The 12,497-nt window shown below is 35.6% G+C and overlaps 1 pseudogene; it reads right to left on the bottom strand.

Annotated features, from left to right (window-relative positions):
- Positions 1-8,469: 8,469 nt before the first annotated feature.
- LOC114541729 lies at positions 8,470-9,648 on the bottom strand (annotated as a pseudogene).
- Positions 9,649-12,497: the final 2,849 nt, after the last annotated feature.

Raw genomic sequence — 12,497 nt, 5'->3', positions numbered from 1 at the left:
GGAAACATATCATTAGTCGAGAAGGATAATCATAATCCGAAAACAGCCGAAGCGTAAAGCGAGTTTTGCAAACGTAAACTTGGTTACAAAGCTATTTCGAAAAAGTTAGCCCAAAATATTATTCTGCCAAAGGTACAACGAAATTGTTTCAATGCTTGCGCTACAAGCAATTACATTTTCTAAAGTTCCATGAGTGAAAAATGAAACTATAGGTATCCCTATATTTTCCCTATTAAATGGAAACACCGCTTCAATTTGATTTTATAACCCTGCCATTGGTTGTTTAAATTTCCATCAATTATGTCGCCATTGCCATGTCTCGCCGCCTTTCTGCACGATAAATACCACTTCTTGATCCCCACATGTATTTTTTCACACCATCGAGAAATAATTGATAGTACAATAGTACCTATCCAAAATCTAAAAGCATTTGTCCAACTTTGGAGTAAAAATAGGTACGCAATGCGTACATGTGGGTAGCCTGTAAAACATGATTAACTGCAATATTTTTAGTCTTATGTTCTAATGCCATAGACAACGCGCTATAGTTAGCTGGTTGAATACAGTTATAACGAAGTCAATTTATTACACAATCTATATATTATAATATTTTATTGTATTAAATACATTTTACGACAAATCAAAACATATATAAAAGCACTTTTACAAGAGATAAGAAATGAAATAGAATAAGATATAAGATAAGAAATTAAGCAGAATAGGTGAACAGAACAAAAAAGAGAGTAAGGTTCCGGGATGGTGGCACACATCGTCTGATAACATAAAGCTTAGTTTAGAAGGAGAAAAAGAAGGTTTCAGACTTTTTCAAATTATTTCGTTTTGATGTCCCTTGATCAGCATAGCATGTCTTTGTCACATACAAGATTGGTTCTTTTGTTGATAAATCAATGTTATAGTTATGTTAATAGTCAATAAAGGTTAAACGTTATTGTTCCATTAAGATTATACCACTTGTTTGCCAAAGTTTATTGACAATACGTTTCACGATTATAACTGAAGATGATAGCATGATTTCATTGATCCAGTAAGAAGGTACAGGTGGTTTGCAATGTTGATTACAGATAACTTATCAGCACCAATTAGCTGGACATAATAGCACCAATTCGTAGGTCCAAGAACTACGTGACTTTTTCAGAGTTTAAATTTATCAGTTGACAATATCTTATCCGTATGGTATAATCAGTCCGACAATCAGTCAACATTGAATGCCATCAATCATCATTGATATAAATGTGTATTGCTCAGTAGTAGTTACCATGAAGGTATGAGTAGCATTTACCAGTAAGGTTACCAGAGAACTTTGTTTTTGTTTGGCATTCGTTGCTGCGATGAACAGATTACAATTGCGGTATGTGGAGAGATGTCTGGAAAGAGGAACGAGGATTTCCGATATATGTGTTGTGGTCTTTTTATCTTCGGATTAATTTAGCGTTGATCCACGCGGTTGGCAACAAGCAACGCTGACATTTTTAAAACTTCTTTGTGATTGTAGCTGATTCAGACCTGTAAAAAGCAAAAACTCGCGTTATCAAAGAAACAAACGCATATGTATAGCTAGTATGCAATACGAATCTATTATTTACCTTTAAATTATTAGTGTTTCAGCTTCGACATCGTGTGAATAATTTGAAAATATGCCACCGGAACCTAAAAATAAAGAGAAATGGTCAAATTGCATGAGAAAAGAAACTGAAAAAAAAACTCAAAATTAAATGCTTACCTTTTGTTAAATTGGAGTCAGGCCAATAAATATTGGCCTGTGTTCATCTAACCATGTCAATACTATGGTTGTTCTTGTTACATGCTAACGCTATGTCTGGATGTGATTACCTCTTTACCTGGGTTCATCTTACTAGTCAATACTATGGTTTTTCTTGTAACATGCTAACGCTATGTCTCGATGTGATCACCTCCTTACCTTTAGAGAGGCCCAAATTGCTTTGTGATCACTAAAGTAAGTTTCAAGAGTACCTGCCTGGATATCCTCTTCAATCAAATTCGTATACAGATGATCAATCAATGTTCCATTATCTGTTGTAGAACTAGTTATAAGTTGCTCGAGGCCATTGGTATTGATCATAAGATTGTACAGTGATCTTCGTTCTATCTCATCAAGCCAGTTGACATTAAAGTCTCCAATGATTATAACCTGTGGAGAAGGATGTTCCTCCAATGTCGTAGAAATGGCAGCCAAAAGAGATGATAATGCAAGTGTTGGAGATCTGTATATTCCAATTATAATTAGGTCTGGACGTTCGACCATCTTCATAATAGTTACCTCGATCCTATGACAGTTTCTTGCACAAGGATATCCAATAATCATAGGAAGTTTAGAATAAACAGCTGTTCCATGATATGGACGGTTGAGATTTGAAACGTCGTCATTTCTGAATAACTCATGGCCTTCAATTGCGTACATTTCACCAGGATCTTCTTCATGAAATCTCGTTTCGGTAAAAATTAAGATATCAGCAGACGTATAATTAATGTCTTTTCGTATATCTTCAATGTGTTTGTGCAAAGATCTTGCATTAAGATAGCAAATTTTTAAATCAGTGGGATTCAGCATGTACAACGGAGTAAAACAAAGATCTAATTTATACTCATTTCTCAGTAAGTGCATTTCTTCTACGACTTTAGGATCAACGGAAATCTTACTTTCGCAAAGATCAGTTATATATAGCCCTTCGATTGTTGTTACTCGGCTTAGAGCGACGTAATGAATATGAGGAATTGCTCTTCTTGTATTTAAATTAACGACGATTTGTGACTGAGTATCACCTTGTGATCGATGAACCGTTTTCGCGGCAGCTGGCCTCAAAGGAAATTGCTTTCTTACCACTTGAGCAGACTTCGTTTTACCTACAGCAAATTGCGTTGTAACAGGTTTTATTGGTGTCCAAGTACTTAGTATAGATGTACCTCGAGCATAAAGAATTCTATTTTCTTGTCGGGTTTTCTTTCCAACATCTTCGTCGTCAAACTGTACCCAAACGATGCCAGAAGGTTTAGTATTATAAGTCAATTGAACATGCTTAATGACATTACTTGCACCGTTTGTCAGACCATCATCAGTGCGTATATTGACCGCAATTTCTGTTCGTTGTCCGACAGCAATATGCAGTTTATAAGCCAACTGTTTTGAATTTTTCAAAGGAACATGTGGTATTTGTCTGATTATCTTTTCTTTCAGTTCAGCTGAACAGGCTCCAATTACGCTATCTTGTGCCCTGATTATGTATTTATCACGATCATCAAATGATTGGGGCAAGCACTCTCTTCAATACATCTTTCCTTTAGTTTTTGTAGATCACTCGGAGTATGATTACCTTCACGAAGTCGATTAAGTATCTCTGCAAAAATCTTGCTTTCTCTCTGTCGCATGATTTCATCAAGCTCAAACATTCTAAAATATTTTCTCCATAAGTTCGGGGCAAGAACATTATAAGAACTTAAAGACTGAACATCTGTAAAAATGTAACCATCCATTACAGGTTTGAGTTGAAATAAGTCACATATTGTGATTATGCTGACACCACCGAAATCTTCTTTACTACCTTTTAAATCTTTCAAACGGTTGTTCAATTGAATGGTGAACATGCTGTTGCCAACCATTGATATCTCATCAAGCAATATTAACTTTAATGAACTTAGTTCGCATCTCATCGTATTCAGTCTTCCAGAATCCAATGGTTTATAATTTTTCAATGACTGACTTGCTGGAATGCGCAAGGCACTGTGAATCGTGTTACCTTTTATAAGATATGCAGCTTTTCCTGTTGGAGCAAGCAATAATATATGAACACGATGAAAATCGTCCCCTGCTCGTGAATTGTAATACTTCAATGCTGCCTGGTATATCGATTTAATAAGGTGAGACTTTCCGACACCTCCGCTTCCACTGAGAAATGCGTAAAATGGCTTTTCTGATGTTTTTATCAAATGCAGAGCATGATAGAAAAATTCTCTTTGCTTCTTATTTAGCAGCTGAACTAAGGTTCGATATTCGTTATCTTGCATTTCATTTAAAATCAACGGCTCATTATTTGGTAAAGAAGACGGAACGCCCAAATTTTCAGCAAGATGATCAAATGTTTCGTTTAAATCAGGATGTGTATCCACGCATCCTTCATCCTGATCATGTCGTTCAACATCTTGTGTCACAGGTGCAATGGTATCAAAAGCATCATCATCACATTCGTCTAAATGATGTCCAATTTCATTTAAGTCTTCACTACAAACATCATATTGTTCCATTTGCTTACTGATTTCTTCATTTCGAGCTAAATAGTGCTCTTCAAAACAGGAATAATTTCCCATCAAATCGGTTTGTTCATTCCGTTAAGGAGTAAAGAGCATAATTAACTCGCGATAATGTTTTTCAGGTTGAGTCTCTTTATTGAACCAGACACTTCGCATTACTCTAGCTCGAGATCTTTTCCTTATTTTCATATTTTCAGGAGTTTTTACAACGTGAAGATTATCGTCATTTATTAACAACTCATCGTCATTATCTTCATCATTATTTTCTAATGGAAGATTATCAACGTCAGGCTTGTTTGTTTTCCTATATGTTTTTTGACCACAAGAGTCGTACCATGCTGCCCAATCAGCCAGCGTCACATTTTGCAAACAATCAGGTCGTTCTACATATCTTTTTAAAAGACTACCAGACTGAATTTCTTCTGATTCATCAGACATTTTCTCTATTTCACTCAATGGTTTAAGTAATTCGACTCTTTCAGAAGGAGGAGATGTGGTAATGAAAATTACACTACGTGACGATTTTCGCATTGGAAGTTGCAAAACAATATACACGGCTTCTTGTGCACATATTTCAACAGAATTCAAAAATTTGTTGCCAATATCACGAACGTGCTGTTTGATATTTGTATTACCTTTTTTCGCTTCAGCACAAGCTTTACGCAGTAATTCACTCATTCCTTTTTGACCTTTGGAAATATATGATACAATATACATTGCACATGCATATACATCTAAGACATATTGAATGTCCATATTTGCTCGCCATGCCCGAAGGCAAACAGGATTGTAATTATTGATTCTTAATTCATTTGGACTTCTTTTTAAGAAGATTGTTGGAGTATTCAAAGATGATCGTATAGCAAGAATATATTGCCGTTCCGAAACACCTAACTCTTGTACTAATTCATCAAAAGTAATGTCTTTACCTTCCTTAAAATCATTTAGTTTCGTTTTAATCACTTTCCACAATTCTTTGCTGGCTTTAGCAACAGTTGAAGAGATATCTCCATCGAGTGGATAAAGAATCTGAGTACATCTGATTGGTGGTTGTGGATAGTTGAATCTACAAATATTTTTAGACTTTTTCCTGCAAGTATGAGAATGTCTGTGTCTGTCTATTTACAAGATCAAGTAATTCTGTATCATCTTCTGGTTTGCTGCAGGTAATTATGCTATCAATATAAGCAACAACATCTTCATCTTTATCAACACCAAACACAGGTGCATTTTCAAGCCATATCAACATATGAATATGAGGTGATCCCCGCTGTTGGTATTCAACTCTATAAAACCAATCTTTAATTTTTCCTAATGGAGCAAGCTCACTCATTAAGACATCTTTTAAGAAGGTATTGAACTGAAAATCAAAATGTCTTGAACAGGTTACTGGGTCACTTTGTATTAGTCGACACCTTTCCTCCCAATTAAGATTGTTCAATTCGTCATCACTATAATCCTTGTGATCAATAAGTTTACCAAGAATTCTTACCAAGATATTGCGCATTCTTAAATTTCGCACAATTTAAGAAAATCATTACATCTTTGCTATTTGCCCTGGTTGTTTCTCGTAATTCGTGTCATATTAAAAAAACTTTGTTTTGAAAATGCAGGACGAATACTGATAAAATATTTTGATATATCATATAAAAATATTAAGATTAACTTGCCCTGCAACGAGCAATTAAGGCAAATTCTAATCGACCTACCTAAAGGTGTATTTTTAGCTTTTAGTACTTTGCACATTACAGTTTACTATAAACTCACGAAGCTTTATTTTGACACCATATGCAAATCTAGGCGGAAGTAGAATGTTAATTATGTCCGAATTTTCTGGCCATGTTATTAAAGCACCTATAAGATTTATGTACATACCTTTTCGTTGTTTGATGCATAATCCTTTTTTGTGTAGATATAAAAATCCAATCTTGTTTATTTCATAAAGCTAGGCGCACACACGACGATTTTAGTCTGCCGATTCCTGTCTAGATTGTCTAGATGGATGTTTTCATCAAAATGTGGCGACTGGCGAGTGGCGATCTATACCTGGTCATAATATTAGACCAAGTAGACTCGCGTACACGCGCGAGGCGCGAGCGCCGCGAGAAGGAAAACATGTCTGGGCAAGCGCTGCCTATATGTCTAAACCTGAATGGCCAACCACCGTAAAATCGTTGTGTATGCGCCCGGCTTAAAGCAGGGACTTTTGCCTGGTCCGTTAACTTACCTGTTGATATCACGTGCGCGGATTGCGAGAAACGGAAGAAATATTGGTCACAAATAAAACTAATGTAATTCCGAGGCCAGTTTTGGCCAGTAATTCTGAGGTCACAACTAATATCTGAAGTTTGTGCTTAATATTACCTTCCAACGCGGATTTTAGCCTTGTAATTTGTGATAAAAAGATCGGTAATTTGTGCTTCATACAGATACCTTTCATACAGAGTTTAGCCATATTCTAGACAAACAGTGCAGGCGAGCGTTAGGTGATTTCAGCACCTCTCTGGTTGGCTAATATGTTTATGCTAAGAGGTTCAGGCTTATATAGTAAAAGTATAACTTGGATATCATATTGACCAATAATTGCTCAACCTATGAGAATTCCAATGACCTATATACTAAGAGTCTAACTGCCATTTTAGTTGAAGAATTCAAATGGTTACAACAGGATATATGTATTACATTGCTATTTCAATAAAACATTCCAAGAAATATCTGCCTGCATGGAATCATTGGAATGATTTTTGGAATGGACTACTTTATTTGATTTAGTTAAAAAACAATTTAAACAATAAAACAAAACAAATGTAACCTTTTTGCTTTATCTCTCGATCACTTTTAAGATCTGGGACAGAAGAAGATTACACAGAATTAACTCAATTGTTGGAGGATATTACATCTTACCTAAATGATATGTCTAAACCATCAAGAAGTAAAGCCCACAAAATAGACAAAGAGCATGAAGATTATGTTAATGGCTTAAAAATGAGAAAAGCTGCAATGGAGACTTATAGTTAGTTATGCATCTATCAATTTAATGCGAGGGTCATGCATGCATAATATTTGGCACAGTTAAGCTGTGTTTTACATTACAAGCCTGAGCCTGACTTTGGCCTAGATTTATTTGGTTACAAAGCATTCACACTTGTGTTTTCAAAAGGCTGAATTTGGCCTAGAATTTCAGCAGTTTTCATATCAAAACCATTGAACTCTACAGTTCACCGATGTAAACTAACATACTTTGTGCCGTCAACTTTACCATAGAAATCTGGCCCATGAGTGTTTACACTACTGTAAAGACTAGCCTAGGCCTGATCTAGGCCACCTGTTGTGATGGGCCCAGATTTCCTGGTCTAGGCAAGGGTTAGGCCAGGCCAAAGTGCATTTACACTACGAAAATCAAAGCCAGGCCTACCGCTTATGCAGGCTCAGGCTTGTAGTGTAAACACAGCTTTAATTGATTTGTGTGATCCTCATCCTAATTAGAAATGCACAATTGCTTGATGCAAACAATTATATATATATATATAACAAATATGATATATCATTGCACAGAGGCTATCTTCAGCCATGTTTTTGTTTTCTAAAGATAAAGAGAACAAAGATGAGGAACTTAATAGTAACAGCAGTGATGAAGAAAGAGATGAGGACATCTTTAAAGGTTAGTTAATAAATAATCAGAATTAGCTGTATATAAATCACTTCAATAACTTTTAAGATCTAAACCCATGTTATACAACCCACCCCCCTTACTTTTGTTATTAAACATATGGCAGTTTTGTAAGTACAAGGCTACCAATTGCTATTTCTTTTTTTTCAAGTCCCCAAAAAGAAGAAACAACGCAGAATTGGGCAAACACCTATGCTTCAATACCTTTCAGAAAAACATGTTGACAATATCAAGATTAAAGAAAGGTCACTTGCTTTAGAAGAAAGAAAATTGGAATTGGAAGCTCAAAAGATTGCTTTAGAGCAAAAAAAGTGGGAGTATTTGACACTGCAAGTTAAGAACAAAGATTAACTTTCCTGAATATATAAATTTAAAGAAGTATTTGTTAATTGAGTGACATAAATTACAGCAAATGTTAAAATGCAAGTTAATTTATTAATTGTAAATAATTTAAAATATTTCACACAATATTTATTGTAACAGTTCATTTAAAATCATTAAATAAATTCTTGTTTTTACATATTTCTGAGGTAAGCTTCTAACTGTGGTGGATCCACTCCAAAAAAATGTCCTGTTTGTGATCCATATAAACATGTGTGGCAATTCGTTAACAGAACAGCAACACAATAAAGCTTTGCAACTGATTGTAGTAGAACTTTTAGGTTTTTGGAAAAGTCCATGAAAGCAAAGTACTGAACAATTTTCCCATATCCCCACTCAACACTTGTTCTTACTGAGCTCATGTGTCGGCCGATCTGCTGCTGTGCTGGTGAGAGCTGTGCTCCTCTAAATGGTGCTAGTAAATGGCTCCTGACTGGATATGCTGGGTCCCCATAAAGTACAAACGGCTCACCATTTTCATTATTCATATGTAGCTGTAATTGTTCCAGTAGTCCACTAGCTGTTAACATGAATGCATCGTGCCGCCGGCCTTCAATAGGGCCAAACAGGTTACATATTAAACCATTTGGGGTAACCACCGACTAAATTATAAATGTCAAAATATTGAATTAATAACTAAATTAGTAACTATATGCACCCAGTAGCCTTCAGATGAGAAATAAAATGGTCTGGTGCTATGAAAGTAGAGTAAAAGAATTGTCATTGCTAGTGTTACAGTAAATATTGCATATTGTCACCTACCTGAAATTTTATGCAATGTGTTCTTTTATGTCCAGAAAACATAATCCTTTGGCTAAAAATGGGCCTGCAGATTGGTCTTGCAGTTCCATCTATGAACCCCAACAGTTTCTTAATGGTGCACCTCTTGCATGTATAGCATCACAAAAGATTTGTGGATCCAGCCAAGCCAGGTTCAGTTGTGTCAACAAGAAAGAAAAACGATTATAGAGGTCATTCACAATCTAAATAAAACATAAGGAAATACAATTTGAGATCACTTCAGGATGTTTTTTGGTTGATGCCATATTTTACATAAATACTTGGAATGTTTTTATTAAAGCTGACCATAGCACAGAAATAGTTTGTCATTCTGAAAGCATGTCTAGACAAGGCTATTTCAAGGCTATACATACATACAGGCAGCCACTATTTTAACTCAAGAAAAACGTAATATTTTGCAACTCGTTAAATATTAAACTCATCTCTGGTTCTGGCCTGCCAAATATGCCTGAAAGGTCGCACCACCTGTTCGGATATGCCAGCCGCCTCAGCAAAATCATCAGTGCTTCCATTGACGTGCTCATTGTCCTTTGATGGCACCTGTAGTATTCTGGAAGCAATAGTGCTTCGGATAAACGTTTCATGTCTTCTTTCCGAAACCTGAAAAATTAAAATGCATTGCCATTTAAAAATAATTAAACTGATAATGCAATAAACTGATACAGAGAATGCAATAAAACCAGAACCAAAGTTGTCCATCATTATCAAGAGGTGAAGACAAGAAGTTAATTAACAAACCATGACACATTTATCTTTGACAATATTAAATATATCTACATTTGCCTGAACATAGTCTCACAATCAACTTCAGAAATATCATTGAGGTTCAGACGGCAACGTTTCACTGTTGTTGGCATTAATGTTGAAAGTAAAATAGTTTCTAAGTCATCATCGCTGTCATCACTATCTTCAATAAGTCCCATTAGCTGCAGAACTTCTGCCCTGTCACGTCTAAAAAACAATGATAAAATGAATTCCAGCGCTATGTCAATACAATATTTATGAAACAATTGTAAAATTAATTAAAAAAACAAGTCTAGTGTGTGTACTTGACCTTCTCTTAGCAGCCATTTTTGAGTATCAAATCGCCGTCCGAGTTCACAAGCCAATAATGTGGAGTGAGAACTAGTCCCCAGTATCAAGTCACCAAAACGAGTAAAAACGCGAAGCTTAATCGCATGAACGCCAACGTGAAACGGCAAACGGCAAACGCGAACTTCCCGTTTGTCGTTTGGCGTTTCACGCGAAGCTTAACCTCCCTATTGCTTCAAAACATTCCGGGCGTAAAAAATCGAGCAATTAACTTTCAGAATCTACGCAATTTATCATCTTATGTTATGAATTACGAGCATTCAATTCAACACAAATATAATTTGGAAGGTTTCTTCCATAAATAGAGCTAAGAGGTTAGGAAGAAACGACGGTCTGTTGTTTATGTATTGATAGATCTCTTACACGAATATATATTATGTCGATAGCAAGTCGGTATGCATAATATATATTCGTGTAAGAGATCTATCAATACATAAACAACAGACCGTCGTTTCTTCCTAACCTCTTAGCTCTATTTATGGAAGAAACCTTCCAAATTATATTTGTGTTGAATTGAATGCTCGTAATTCATAACATAAGATGATAAATTGCGTAGTTCTGAAAGTTAATTGCTGGATTTTTACGCCCGGAACGTTTTGAAGCAATGCTCGTCGCTCGTCGTTTCTTTACATCGTGAATAATGTTCAAGGCTTTACGCTTCCTTTCCAAAACTTTGGGATACGACTTTTTAAATCTCTTGTTGTGTTAATAATTATAAAATTAAAGAAATTTTATCGATTCCAGTCCGTGTTTTACTAATCTAGTCGAGTCCGCATTTTACCATAATGCCTTGACACAGATGTTGCAGTTGAATGTTTTTTTCTCCATAGGTTTGACAAAAAATAGTTTGCGACGAACGTTTAACTAAAAAACTTTTTGTGTTCCCCCAAAATATATGCCGTGATGTTTCCTGAAAGTTTTGCCGTGACCCTTCTGGGCCGTCATAAAAAAATTCTGCGCCTCGTTTCCTCATTTTTTTGCAGTGGCCGCTCTGGGCCACCGTAAATTTGAGATAACAAGGCAACCTATTTTTTTTATTCATGTTTTGACTTATAATACAAATGCAGTTTATTACTATATGCGGGTTTGAAAATACCATTTAAATTGTCTTTTCAAGCTCTATCGTTTGGTGTTATTTCGGGGTCTTTAGCCCAAATACTCGCTGAGATATTTAAGTTTTGCTTTTCCCGACAATATTGTCGGGAGCAATAGTGACCAGACGGGAGTGAGTTTTTAAATGAATCATTTGTGACAGAACTAGAGAGTTTGAAAGTGGACATTGTGGCCTTGGAGTCTCGGTTTGATAGCGAAGTGCTGATTCAAATTGATTCTCTTCCATGAAAGCAAGATACCCTTGAATCTACTATTCGTAATCAAGATCAAATTATATGCAAACTTAGCGATGATAACATGCTTCTCAAATCAAAATTGTTGTGCCTCGAAAAGCTTTTATCTGCAGTGATTAACAAATCACAGAACAATAGTCCTGTTTGCTCCTCTGATGATCTTGCGAAAACTGTTAACGATCAGGGTAATGATGAAATTTTGAATACATTACCGGACAATAGCCCAGCGCCCATTAGTGGGATTAGCATTCTTGAAGAGCCTGTGTTGATTGTTCCAGATCAACCTGCGGCTATTACAATACAATACAATACTTTATTGACACTCCCCAACAGGGGCTTTTCAGTGACAAATTTACAATAAATAAGTTACGATACTATGATAAAAATTTAAGTTACTATGTTATGTTAGCTAGTCAATAAAATTCATTTAAAAGATATTTCCTTAATTTACTTTTAAAACTACTTAAACATTCACTTGACTTTATAGAAGATGGCAGATTGTTCCATATGTTGGCAACTCTATAAGAGAATGACCTTTGTCCAGATTTGGTCTTACACAAAGGGATATGCAATTTATCAGAATTCCTTGTTTTACGGCCACTTACACTGCCCCTAGTGCTAAATTTCTGGTGTAAGTAATCAGGAACCAAACCCATCATGCATTTAAATGCCATTACAGCATCTCTAAAATGTAAATTAGTTTTGACAGGTGTCCACTTTAAGTCCTTCAAAGCTGGTGTTATGTGATCGTATTTTCTTGTGTTAGTTACTATACGAGCAGCAAAATTCTGAACACGTTGACACTTCTTGATATTAAATTCTGCGGTATTTGACCAAACTGAAGAGCAATAGTATAGTTTACTAAATACTAACGCGTTAATTATCATCACTAATAACTCTCTTTTAAAAATGTGCTTCACCCG

Source organism: Dendronephthya gigantea, unplaced genomic scaffold (genome assembly GCF_004324835.1).
Source record: "Dendronephthya gigantea isolate DGI-Jeju-01 unplaced genomic scaffold, DenGig_1.0 000306F, whole genome shotgun sequence".
Classification (NCBI taxonomy): domain Eukaryota; kingdom Metazoa; phylum Cnidaria; class Anthozoa; order Malacalcyonacea; family Nephtheidae; genus Dendronephthya; species Dendronephthya gigantea.
This window is presented reverse-complemented; position numbering and strand designations above follow the sequence as displayed.